The sequence below is a fragment of the Pantherophis guttatus genome, chromosome 2, assembly GCF_059756535.1.
Source record: "Pantherophis guttatus breed Tessera chromosome 2, ASM5975653v1, whole genome shotgun sequence".
Taxonomy (NCBI): domain Eukaryota; kingdom Metazoa; phylum Chordata; class Lepidosauria; order Squamata; family Colubridae; genus Pantherophis; species Pantherophis guttatus.
This window is the reverse complement of record NC_142064.1, coordinates 186,258,891-186,273,091: the sequence shown is the minus strand read 5'-3', so window position 1 is coordinate 186,273,091 and position 14,201 is coordinate 186,258,891. Positions and strand designations below refer to the sequence as shown.

The 14,201-nt window shown below is 40.9% G+C and overlaps 1 protein-coding gene across 1 annotated transcript in view; it reads right to left on the bottom strand.

The window, feature by feature from the left end:
- The window catches only part of JAKMIP2 (janus kinase and microtubule interacting protein 2), a 79,769-nt gene extending 68,869 nt beyond the window's left edge, over positions 1-10,900 (bottom strand). The window contains exon 1 of the mRNA XM_087887414.1: positions 10,704-10,900. The gene's annotated coding sequence lies outside the window, so the exon portion shown is untranslated. The remainder of the gene's footprint in view (positions 1-10,703) is intronic.
- Between the last annotated feature and the right edge of the window lie 3,301 nt (positions 10,901-14,201).

Here is a 14,201-nt window from a genome sequence, read left to right as displayed (position 1 = left end):
AGGCGTTTTGAGCTAATTAATAACTCTCTTTTAAAAATGCACTACTTAGATAAAGCCAGTGGCAACCTGCCAAGAAATCTGCTTTAGATGAAATGTTCCAAAGCTTTAACCTATGTCTGTATGTTTGTATTTAAAAGCTTCCCCCCCCCCAATATTTTTCTTCAGCCATTGTTGGATAATTGCTCTGGGGATAATTACTATTAGAATATTCTTGTTAGACTAGCTAAAATTAGAGCTTGATTCACCAATGCAAATATATTTATGTTCATATAGGAATGGAGCAGTGGTGGGTTGCCCCCGGTTCAGACCAGTTCTATAGAACCGGTAGTAAAACCAGAGGGAGGCTCCGCCCACCGACTGCAACATCATCAGAACACTTCTGTGCATGCGTAGAAGAGTGTGCCTGCGGCCCCGTTGTGAATCGGTAGTAAAGGTAAGTAGAACCCACCCTGGAATGGAGTCCCCCTCTATCCCGTGAAACAGGCAAACTTTTTTGGTTTTAAGAGAATTGCTTGAGTATAGTTTGCCATTACTAGAATTCAGGAAGTTTATTTTTCCTAAGACTGCCTGCCCTCTTTTCAGAGAGTTTGATATTTTCAGAGAGTTTGATGCTCTCTGAAAATATCAACTGCTGTCATTCTCAGCCAGCACAGTAAATACTATTTGTTAGTATGCATTTTCTCGTATATATCTCGTATATTGTTATACATATTTTTCTACTGGTTTCTTCAGCAGTGATATATAATTTGCTAAACTGTCTATCAATTCATAAAAGTAGGCAATGCATTGATCCTTTCTTACTTGAGTAAGAAAAGTTTAAAAATTTCAAATCCCTAATTTTTCCCTGCTTTATCTTATAAAATGGGGTCGTTTGTCACATGTATTTATTTATTACAAAGTCAAAGGAAATATAAAAATAGATTAGGAAATCTGTAACTTGAGGGTGTCAATTAATGAACTGCAACTCCTTTGAAATGGATATTTTTGAGTATTTTGAACTTATTTCTTTTTAAAAGTAAGAACTTACTTTGAGTTTTCCTATATGTACAGCTATTTTGGTATCAGGAATAGAGATCTTGTTGTGAAAGGCCTTTGAAAATGAAATCTTAATAAACAATATTAAAATAAATGAAAACAGCTCTTGGAAGGTAAACCAACAACTAAAAATATAATGCATGAGAAAACTGGGGGGGGAGGGGGCGGCGGAATCAGCGGAACTTCATAGTTTTTTCTCTAGAAAAGGGGTCTAATACCATCTCAGTGGAAGACTTTTCCAAAGATATAGACTGTATCTCTAGTATTCACTACCCTAAACTCAGCCTTGTGATAATCTCATTCTTTATAAAAGCTAATACTGGTGAAACCAATTTGAACTGTTCATTTCATTTATAGCTTTAACAGTAAAAAAACCCTAGTTCTTAGACTCCTTGGAACCACTACAGCTGATTTAGCATTGGTGTCACATGTATACATTTTCCAACAATATCTCTATTTTATGCACATCTTGTTGAACCAACTTTAGTAGCAATCCATATAAAGAAGATTTTTTTCATTGATTTCACCAACTCATGAATATCTAGGCAATATGCATTGTTTCCACATGCAACCTAAGATGATAAATAGCATTCCTGACTATTATATCATTGGAGCTTCCCAAATGTATTCAGAAGCATTCCACTTACTGAACAAAAAGATGGCTGTATATCAGATACACGCATCATTTCACACATGTACTTGAATATTCAAGAGAAGTGTAGTATCATCTACCACCAGAAATATTACTGCAGATGTATACAACAAGGTGTATAATTATCCAGATTAATTCTGTTTTCTATCCATAGTATTTCCATTTTTTAAATTTATTCAATTTGTATAGCTGGTAATCTCAGATGAATGACTTATATGTATAAAAAGTCTTGAGTAAGCCCTCTGTGATTATATTCTGGAAGTCTGTTAAAACTTTACTAAGTCAGCCATTGATTTGCAGGTATACCTACATTAAAAGTTCTACTGGATTGTGGTAATGCACATTTTTCATTGATAAATACATGTGAGTGAGATTTTTACCAATAACACTCAGCACAAGAAGGAAGGGAGCATTGAGTGGAGAGCCATAATATGAGAGGGTGGAAGAGACATATAAATTTAGTTTTTATTTGTCCATTTTCAATTTCTCCCTCCCTCCCTAGGAGAGAAACCCGGAGGTGTGCAGAAAGAGAAATCTTATATAACCTTCACTAGATTCTTTGTGTGTATCCTACTGCAATGCGTCTGATCTCACCTTCCTGTCCTGATTGCGATTGTTACTTTTTCTATAGTGTGTACCATAACGGCAACACCTTTATCTCCAAGGTTACCAACAAGGGTATAGAACATTATTATTGGAACCAAACATACTTTGAAACTTGCAATTTTTTTAAAAAAAATCAATACTCTAGAATCTCGAGTGGGATTTATACCCAAGTGGCAAGCTGCTGTTCTCAGGAAAAAATGTATTTTTAGTTTGTTCAAAGCAATATTCATAAATTTTAAAAATTCAATTGTCTATAGAAAAATGGGAGGGGGGAGTTTCTCAGAATAGACTATGAACTGATCTTTTTGGGGCTACCACTCAAATATTTTTTAAAAATGTAATTTTTTTAAAAAATGACTAATTTATGAACTATACAGCATGTCATAAGGATTAACAGGTGGAATTCTTAAGCAATGCTCATGCATGTTTAAAATGTTCAGTGTCTCCTATTTTTCATCTACTTGTAGATCTACATAATTTTTTAATGGTCATTTTGTTATACGTAACAAAATAGAGCGATTCTCAATCTTTGCTTCTGATATCAAGAGTGTGAAGAGGTGTAGTAGGTTCATAATTAGGGACTTACTGGATCTTGTTGGGTGTGTGGGGCAGAGGTGGATTTTAGCAGGTTCTGACCAGTTCTGGAGAACCGGTAGCGGAAATTTTGAGTAGTTCGGAGAACCAATAAATACCACCTCTGATTGGTCCGCCCCCATCTATTCTCTGATATTCTCCTGAGTCCCAGCTGATCGGGAGGAAATGGGGATTTTGCAGTAACCTTCCCCTGGATTGGGGATGGAATGGAGATTTTACAGTATCCTTCCCCTGGAGTGGGGATGGAATGGAGATTTTATAGTATCCTTCCCCTGCCACGCCTACCAAGTCACATCCACCAAGCCATGCCACACCCACCAAGCCATGCCCATGGAACCGGTAGTAAAAAATGTTTAGGCCCACCACTGATGTGTGGGAATCTTCCTTAGAGTGGGAATGTTACCATCAGTTTTGTTGGAACAGGTTTTGATTGGAACAGGTATTTGAAAAAAAATTACTGATTTCAGGAATTTCTCATTATAGCAATTTCATGAATTGAGGGCACTGCTGGAAAAAAAAAAGGGCTATCCAAATGCTGCATGTAATATGCATGTTTTCTGCCACCTAATTGTGTTTGCATATATGTTTACACAGGGATACTATTCTCCTTTTTACCCCATTCAGTCTTTATTCAAGAATGAATAAATGATGAATGAATGTGGAGTGAATATAGAAGTGACCATTTTCAGTATGAAAGAAGGAAACGAATGATTTGCGGGGTTAGTACAATATAGACAAGCATGGGGTAAATTAAATATATTCATTTTTTTTCTTATTTCATGCCTTTAATTTCTTTGTGTTATATGGTTAATTTATCCTTTTTGCTCTTTGCATCCTTTCCCCAAAAGTATACAGCATGACATATATTCATGTAATGGCTATTCATGTCTGTAATTAATTGTAATATTTTTTTCCCAAGGAAATGGGTTCTTTTTTAGATAACAAATGAAGAAAACATGGTAATTTTTTCTCAGTGCTTTTGCAAGAGCTACTTTTGCTTTTAGAGAGGGGAGATGTTGGTGTTACATAAACTTTATTAGAATATCCAAATAGATTAAATTGGAAAAAGCCATCTGTCCAAAGCAATTTTCTCTGAATAAAAATGATATATATTTAATCTTTTACAAGTCTTCTTGAGGATAGCTCGGGTATAAATCTGGTTGCTGCATGCATGTATAAGTGATTCATACCTGCCTACTAGTTTAGTACTGTGTAACTAGCTAACTATGTTGTAGGGATATCTAAAGTGGATTAATTTATATTATTTCAACATAATAAAATTGTAATAAAAATTTTATTGCTTTTTTAAAAAAATAATAAAAAAACCCAAAAGGTTCAAAACACAAAAATACTCACATAATAAAAATACTTAACAAGTGCTTAAAAAGCAAGTGAAAAAAATATAAAGGATAACTTGTTGCAGTAAATAGTTACAATTCTATACATAATTATCCAATGCAAGCATTATGCAAGTGTATCATTTGCAGTACACTTATATAACTATCACTTTATTTTTAACCTACTGAATTTTGTATAACAGGGTCCCATATTTCATTAGTAGTTTGGTATCTTGAATAGATATAAAATGTGAGTATTTCTGAACTGATAAGCCTGGATTTTTTTTTAAAATGAGAAATGATACATCACGCTGCATGTAGTAAATTATAAATAAAACAAGATATTAAAAACATTGCTGGTTGCCGCTGCATTCCCTGGTTCAGTTTAAAGAGATGCTACTGCTTTTTGAAGCCCTAAAATGCTGCCATTCAGTAGTTGTCTGGATTTTTGTCACCCACGTATAATAGCTGTAAACATACAAAGTTCTGCTTGTATTCCTTCCTGCCAAAGCAATTAGGCTGATAAGCACAAGTGCTAAATCTTGGAGGTATCCGCTTCAGCTAGGTCAGGGGTCGGCAACCTTAAACACTCAAAGAGCCACAAACGTTCTAACCGAAAGCCCCCATTCAATTCTGGAGCCAACCGGAAGTCCGGTTTCCCCCACCATAGAGTCTCCTCCTAGCACAGCGTCCTTTTTCCTCTACTTGTCCTAACCAAAAGCCCTATCAATTGTGGAGCCAATCAGGAACAGGGAGCCGCAGCAGAGGGATGAAAGAGCCACATGCGGTTCCAGAGCCATGGGTTGCTGACCCCTGAGCTAGGTAGTACTCCTATCAGTGACAATTCTGAAATAATTAATTTGGACTGCAAAAGTGTCCCAGCATTTTGTTATTCATAGAAAGATAAGATTTGGTATATTTGTTATGTAAATTAAACAGAAAAGTATTGAGATAACTAACAAATCTGTCTCCAACGTTATTCAGATCAAAAGGCTTAGATATAAATTCTTTCCAGCAAGCATTTGGGATAGGATTCCTTGGGGTTTTAAGAGGGCAATTCCATATTAGTTTTTCTGACCCAGAGGTTAAAATGTGTTGAATGCTAGAATAACTACTTGTAACTTTGAAACATTTGGTTGGTTGGTTGGTTGATTCTTGCCTGATAGTTTCAACTTCTTTCAACTTTATTCAAATTCTGGTCAAGACTCCTTTTAGAAAATGCAGTATTTCTGGGTTAAGCAACCCTTCTAGCTGACTTTGCAGGCTAATTTGCTCTCCATATCCAAGGTCATACAACAAGAAGGAAAAGGTCAGTACCAGGCTCATTGGAATCAGGAGAGGAAGTCATCCTATTTCTCTGGCACATGGTCTCAAATAGCTCAGGTTCTGGCCAGAAAAGAACTTATAACTTTGTTTACTTATTCTGGTGAGTGAATTATCGTCCTTTATAATTGAAGAGCTATGCTACATGGCTGCCAATTTACAATAAAGTTCTAATCAGATGGACGGGGAAGCACAAACGGGAGTGTAAATTACTGTGGGGTGTCCCTTGAAATAATGTCTAAATTCTGTCCCAATTGACATCTAAGTTTGAGATATTTATTTATTTGTTTAAATTTCTATACCGCCCTTCTCCAATATAGGACTCAGGGCGGTGAACAGCCAAAATAAAAACAAGACATACATACAAAACATACAAAATCTAAAAACTGATTAAAATAATTAAATCTTTTGGCCGTAATTAAAACAATTCCAATTTAAAATCAGTTTAAAATTTGACTCAAGCCAGCCCAGCTAGTTGAAATAAATGGGTTTTCAGGGCCCGACGAAAAATCCGGAGGTCTGTTATTGTACGTAACTCTGGGGGGAGGTTGTTCCAGAGGGTGGGTGCCACCACAGAGAAGGCTCTCCCCCTGGGGGTCGCCAGCCGACATTGTCTGGCGGACGGCACCCTGAGGAGGCCCACTCTGTGTGAGCGCACTGGCTGGTGGGAGGCTATTGGTGGCAGAAGGCGGTCTCGTAAGTACCCCGGCCCTAAGCCATGGAGCGCTTTAAAGGTGGTCACCAACACCTTGAAGCGCACCCGGAAGACCACCGGGAGCCAGTGCAGCTCGCGCAGGAGAGGTGTCACATGGGAGTGCCTCGTCGCCCCCATAATCCCCTGCATGGCCGCGTTCTGGACCAGCTGGAGCCTCCGGGTGCACCCCAGGGGGAGCCCCATGTAGAGAGCGTTGCAGTAGTCCAGGCGGGAAGTGATGAGTGCCTGAGTGACTGTGCGTAGGGAGTCCCGATCTAGAAAGGGGCGCAACTGGCGTATCAGGCGAACCTGATAGAAAGCCCCCCTGGCCACGGCTGTCAAATGATCTTCCAAAGACAGCCGTGCATCCAGGAGGATGCCCAAGTTATGAGCCCTCTCCGTGGGGGCGAGTGATTCACCCCCAATAGCCAGCGATGGCATCAGCTGGCTATATCGGGACGCCGGAAGCCACAGCCACTCGGTCTTGGAGGGGTTGAGTCGGAGCCTGTTTCTCCCCATCCAGGCCCGCACGGCCTCCAGGCACTGGGACATCACTTCAAGGGCATCATTGGGGTGGCCTGGGGTGGAGATGTACAGCTGGGTGTCATCAGCGTACTGATGGAACTCCACCCCGAAGCCACGGATGATCTCACCCAGCGGCTTTACATAAATGTTGAACAGAAGGGGTGAGAGGACCGACCCTTGTGGCACCCCACAAGCAAGGTGCCTCGGGGTCGACCGCTGCCCCCCTGTCAACACAGATTGCGACCGGTCAGAGAGGTAAGAGGAGAACCACCGCAGAACGGTGCCTCCCACCCCCAACCCCGCCAACCGGTGCAACATGATACCATGGTCGATGGTATCAAAAGCCACTGAGAGGTCTAACAGGACCAGGATAGAGGAGCAACCCCTATCCCGGGCCCTCCAGAGATCATCCACCAATGCGACCAATGTCGTTTCCATGCTGTGCCCAGGCCGGAAGCCGGACTGGAGCGGGTCTAGATAGACAGCTTCATCCAGGTACCGGGGAAGCTGTTGCGCCACCACACTCTCAACAACCTTCGCAACGAAGCGAAGGTTGGAGACTGGATGATAGTTAGCCAAAACAGCCGGATCCAGAGAGGGCTTCTTGAGGAGGGGCCTCACAACCGCTTCTTTCAAAGCGGCCGGCAGGATCCCCTCACTCAAAGAAGCGTTAACAATCTTCTGGAGCCAGCCTCGTGTCACCTCCCGGGAAGCCAGTACCAACCAGGAGGGACACGGGTCCAATAAACATGTGGTCGCGTTCAGCCATCCCAGGACCCTGTCCATGTCCTCGGGAGCCACAGGATCGAACTCCCCCCAGATAACGCTCTCAAGACCTGCCTCAGTCATCCCGTCCGGACATACCCAGTCAGAGGCCAGCCCTTCCCGAATCTGAGCGATTTTGTCATACAGATACAGCACAAAATCCTCAGCTCGACCCTGCAAGGGGTCATCCCGCACCTCCAGATGGAGGAGGGAGCGGGTCACCCTAAACAGGGCAGCCGGGCGATTATCTGATGACGCGATAAGAGCGGCAAAATAGCTAGTTTTCGCCGCTTTTATCGCCACTAGGTAGGTCTTAATATGAGACCTCACCAGTGTTCGGTCAGATTCGGAGCGGCTGGTCCTCCAACTACTCTCCAGGCATCTTTTCCGGCGCTTCATCTCCCTAAGCTCCTTGGTGAACCAAGGAGCTAGGTGAGTTCGGTGCCGGGTCAGAGGCCGCAAAGGCACGACTCGGTCCAAGGCCCCGGCAGCCGCACTATCCCAGGCGGCCACCAGGTCCTCAGCCGAGTCATGAGCCAGAATCTCAGGAAATGGCCCAAGCTCCATCTGGAACCTCTCAGGGTCCATCAGGCGCCTGGGGCGGAACCACCTGGTCGGTCCCGCCTCCCTGCGGCGGGGTGCAGCGGTTAGAAAGTCTAGTCGAAGGAGCGAGTGGTCAGTCCATGACAAGGGTTCGATGGCTATATCCCTATATCAAGGCCACTCAACCACTGACCAGAGACAAAAACTAAGTCCAGAGTGTGTCCCCCTGTGTGAGTGGGGTCATGAATTAACTGAGTAAGGTCCATGGCCGTCATGGAAGCCATGAACTCTCGAGCCACTTCAGACGTTTCACCGATAGATGGCAGGTTGAAATCCCCCATGATGACAAGTCTGGGGGTGTCCACCGCCACCTCGGCTTTAACGTTAAGCAGCTCGGGCAGGGCCGTTGCCACGTGGCAGGGAGCCAGGTACGTGACCAACAAGCCCATCTGTACTCCACGACCCCACTTCACAAAGAGGGACTCACATCCGGCTATCTGTGGAACAGTGGTCTCCCTTGGATCCAGACCTTCCTTTATATCAGTTAACATCTGGATTTCAACCAGCTACTGTGACTTCAGGTAATATTGGTCATAGATGCCCAGTAGATATGGTAATAACATCCCAGGTATTATTAAAATGATTATGGAATATGAGGGCTATTGTATAATAGGCCTGTGTGAAATGTCCTGGTTCCTGATATTTACACATTAAAGAACTTTACACATGAGAGGTGATGTATATTTTTCATTGAGATGAAGTGATGATAGAATTTGCCTCTATTAGGTTTTCTCCTGACCTCGCAGTTTCAATTGGCTTGTTATTGTTTGAAAAAGTAGTTGGACTGAGACCAACAATGCAACTACATAGCTTCGCCTTTATATAGAGCCTGTGATGTTTCACAAAGCAGTTTCGAAGTAGTGTTTTTTTTCTGTAGCAAAATGAAACATCTCTTCAAAGATTTCCTCAGCTCTAGTATAAAGTGTATCTAAATATCTTATATTTTACCATATCCAGAAAACTCAGGATTATATTTGAACAGCTATTTTGAATAAATCTGGATTTTAAGTCCCAAAACCTCTTTCTGTTGCATCTCCAGCCACCTATAACAATTAGCATTATTAGATGAAAATGTGGAGTAGTATTATAAAATACTATTGAAGGAGTGAAATATACTTTGATTGGCATTTGCCTTTATTTTATTTTATTTTATTTTACTTCTTTATTTTATTATTTTATCTTTTTTTATTTTATTTTGGAAATTTTTGTTTTATTTACTCTGGAAATAAGAAACGAAGAAGTGACCATCTCTTTTCAGGATCCTGCATGGGAGATTTTTTTTCAGCTACCATGTTTCCCTGAAAATAAGCCCTCCCTGAAAATAAGCCCTCCCCGAAAATATTTAAACACATGCGCAGCCGGTCCCCACCATTTCCTCTGGTTAGAGTTAGGAAGACAGAGCTGGAAATCAGGTAAGACAGCAAGAGGATCCCCGTCTTGCTCCAGGTGCCCCAAAATAATAAGGCCTCCCAAAAAATAAGACCAAGTGCTTATTTTGGGGTTCAAAAAAGTATAAGACATAGTCTTATTTTCGGGAAAACACGGTATTCAAGTATAGAAATCAGAATGCTGAGCCTGTCATTACAATCCTTGCCCTTCCTCATGCTACTCAGAAGGAACAGAAGTGAAATAAGAGGAAGAGCTTCAGGACTGACTATTGCCTGTTTACAAGCCACATAGAAAATAAATCCCAATTTTACACCATCTCTCAACTTTAGAAGATCCGTCCTAGGGCTTACTGAGGACAGTTGCTTATTAACTATTGTTTGTTTCAAAGTGTTGTTCTTTCTCAATCTCAACAAGTTTAAGATGTGCAGATTTCAACACCCAGATCTTCCCAACCAACATCTTAAAGTTGCTGTGGTTGTGAAACACTGGATTAGAATACTGCAAGAAACATAGGTATAGATGAAAGTTGTCTGAGTTAGGTACAATGAATGGGAAAGAAGAATAAACTAGTGACTTTTCCATTCCATTGATATCCTTTCAACCTCCACGTGGTGAAGGCAAACTGTTGGAAGTATTTTTCTAGGGTCCCTGGGTATACCTCAGGGGTGAAATCTAAAAATTTTCGCTATCGGTTCTGTGAGCGTGGCTTGGTGGTCAGATGACTGGGTGGGTGTGGCTTGGTGGTCAGGTGGGTGTGGCCAAGTCGATGTCACTTCTTTGCCCTTTTTTAACCTACAAAACACAATGCAACACAACTGGCTCACCCACAATGTAAAAGCAGCTGTGCTAGACCCAAGATAGCCCCTGCAACAAGCAGGAACCTCACACAGCCACAAAAAGTCCAAAAAACCAACTTTCACACTCTACACACACAAAATTCCACATACAACTTTGTGAGATTTTGTGTGTTTGTGTAGTTAGAGTGAAACACTACAGAAACACACAAAATCTCAGAAAGCTGCACAAATATTATTTTATTTTATTTTATTTTTATTTTTATATAAAAGCAGCTAAATTTAAAACTTTCTAAACTTTAAATGGCTAGGTCCAAAAAAAGAACAACTAAAAAAAAACCCAATTAACTATTTTTTTAAAGCTCCCAAAGGGGAAAAAAACTTACCCAATTGAAGGGACAAGGCAGACAGGCAGGCAGGCAGACAGACAGAGCTGCTCACTGATGAGCTTGATTGCAGGCAGGGAGATTCAGTTTCTTGCTGATGCAATGGATTGCAGGGATTACAGCAAGTGAAGCAAGGCAGGCATTGCAACCAGCGGCTCAGGATTCAGTGCAAAGAGCAAAGGTAAACAAGCTGGAGGCTGGGGGGGGGGGGGAGAAGGGATTTTTGCTACTGGTTCTCCAAACTGCCCACCACCATCGCTACCTACTTGCCCAAGATGGTCCGAACCGGGAGCATTTCACCCCTGGTATACTTCCTCTGGGTATTCACACCTGGGCATATTTCCTTCTTTGTCTATCTGGTTCCTGCTGCTATCCTCTATCTTACATTAGGTATCTCATCATTCCCAAACCCTGATGTGCCTGAGATGGAGGTCTTTTACCGTGCTATCTTTCTGATAGACACATTCACAATCATGTTTATTCTTGGGTTTCTCTCTCATATGTGTGTTATATCTGGATGAAGATTTTGTGGTCCTTACATTTTTGCAGAAAATAAAAATTTCAATAGCCTCAGCCAGCCAGAAACTAATAGAGACAGTTTCCAGAATCATTAATTCTTCAGCCTCTAGGGCAGTGATGGTTAACCTTTTCCGGCCTCAGTGCCCAAAACGCATGTGAACCCCCAAAATGTAATGTGTGCCTGTCCCCCACACATGCATCCTGCCCCCCGCATGTGTGCAAGGCCCCCCGCACATCCCCCCGTGTATGCATGCGCTGGTATGCATGCGCAGCAGAGACTTGACAACCAGCTGGCCAGCGAGGAGCATGTGCACATGCACAGCAGAGTTGAACTGGGGCAACAGCTCACGTGCCCACAGAGAGGGCACTGCATGTCACCTGTGGCACGCGTGCCATAGTTTTGCCATCATGGCTCTAGGGGGACCCAGGTTTTTTGGTTTTCTTTTTTAGATTTTTAAAATCCTGCCTTTATAAATAACTCTAGTTAGACAACGTAACTAATACGCATTCCTTCTCCTATTTTCCCCCAACACAACAGTCCTGTGAGGTGAGGGGCTGAGACAGAGTGATTGGCCCAAAGTCACCCAGCTGACTTTCATGGCTAAAGCAGAACTAAAACTGACAGTTTCTTGTATTCTAGTCTGAAACCTTAATTACCAGTCCAAACTGTCTCTCAAAAAACAGAAAGAAAGAAAGAAAAAAGAAAAGAAAAGGTAAAAAAGAAGAAAAACATAAACAAGGTTCCTCAAATATTAAACTAGAACTCTTGGGCATGGCTATGACCACAATGCCGATGTTAAATAAGAACAAATAATATTGCTTTTGCATTTCCTTAAGCAAAAATTATGGAAAGTGTAAGCAAAAACCACATATGTATAAAACATTTTTAGTGCTAATTAACAAAAGAGCTGTATACTCTGTCACACTCTACAGGGAACACAAAAAAAATTATAGCTTTGATTTGGAAAGTGCATAGCATATTTAATTTAAACCTTCAGGGATGCTATAGAGTTTTAACATTTAAATCAATGTAATCAATAAAGATTTCAGTATTTCATGGAGCAGTCTCCAATGTAGGCTAGGGACAGCTTAGTCAGTGGAAAAGCACAGGTTTTACATACAAAAGGCCCCCAAAGCAGCTTTTGCTGGTTCTATTAACATGAAGGTAATGTGAAGGACCTGATACCCCGGAGAGATATTTCCAAAAAGAATAGGCAATCCTGGGATAGATAAACAAATAAGTCTCCCTGAATATTAATATAACCCTTAGTAGTCTAAATTCAGATATTCAAACTTACACTGACAAAATAAAATAGAATCAGTGTTTCAAATTGAAACTCCTCAGACATAAAGTACAATTAACCTTGAGATAGTCAATTGCTGTAGCCATTTTTTAAAAAATCATGATGCAAGTATCCGTGAGTAAACAGTGCAAGAATGACTATGTTCTACCCCAATGATTGTTTCATGAATAACCATCACTATTAAGATAATTATGATCAGTGTTTACGTCTTAGGCATGTACATTTTCACTGTTTATAGGCCCTCCTTCTTAAATAATGGGAGCATAGAAATGTAAGCCATAATCAAGCATTAAAAGTTCATATATGAAAAAGAAAATATACAGGATAGGAGGTTACGGGCGGAGGTGCCTCACTGCTGCACTGATCTCCCCCTGTTTGAGTATCTGGGAAGGATTGTCTGTCTGCACAGATGCACATGCTTAGAGTCCTCCCACTGTTATGGAAGATTCTAAGTGTGTTCAGCTGAATGCAAAAAAGAATCATCCTTCAGCACCCTTTCCAGGGACAGCAGAATCTTGATGGCCAAAGACACTTGCAGTCTTCAAGTCAGTTATGCATACTAGCCTTCCTCAAGTTGAAGAAGGATATTTTTTAGGGCCAGGCATAATAAGCTACCATTGGCATTATCAGATTTATTAAAATTTCATTTTTTAAAACATGCCTGCTCATGTTACTATGGGAAAAAAGAAACTGTCCAACATGAGTTATTTCGATAGAATTTCTATAAGAATCTGGGCATAGTTTATATATACAGTAGCTCTTTCTACAAGGCCTCCCAGGAAGGGGACAAAAAGATTACACAATCTTCTTCTCTAAGACTCCAACCATGCTATCACCAATATAGTAGCCAATTTTTGTGTGGCTGAAGTACAACTATAGCAACAATTTATTTAATAGTGATAACCTTTCCACCCCGAACACGTTTTATTGCTTTTCTTTTTGGTGTTTTATTTTTCTTGGCATTGTTGGTCTTTTATCATAACACATTTTGATTTGATTCATTCTGTATAGGAAATTGGATCTGGTATAATCAGAGATACCGGGTCATAGTAGGGGCATCTCATTTGATGGATTCTCCACATTTTATTTCTAAATACGTTCTGTGACTAGGGCTGTGATTTCACACAATTTCTTTTGTTGTCTCTGCAGGACATTTCCCTGAATGACCATTAATTTCCCTGTTTCAGTTTTTTTCCTCTTGGCTATCTAAAACAAACTTCACACATCTGAGGTCTTGGAATGCTAGAAAAGCTGGATTTATGCTTATTCTGCTACCTTTAATTTAGCCGCTACTTTTTCAGATGCTTGAAATGTCCCTTCTAACTGACACTGTAACTATGATGTCATCTTGGAAAACTTCGTATTTCCTGTTCTAATCCAGTATGATCCAGGTAATCAAACTCTGAAAAATAACAATGCCTCCATGCAAACCAAGGACTATTCTGGTAAACTGGTATAGCCCTTGGCTGTTTTTTCCCCTTGAGTTCCATTTCTAGAGGGTCTAAAAGTACTCTTTTGTTAAATTCAAACTAGATAAGTATTTAGTTCCATCAAGTTTGCCTTGCAAGTCATTCACTCTTGGTAGCTATCAAATTGTCCCCAAATCATTAATTCAACTATGATCCATGGAAAGTCTAACTTGGATAAAAATGAAAGCTCATGAAGTAAACTAAGG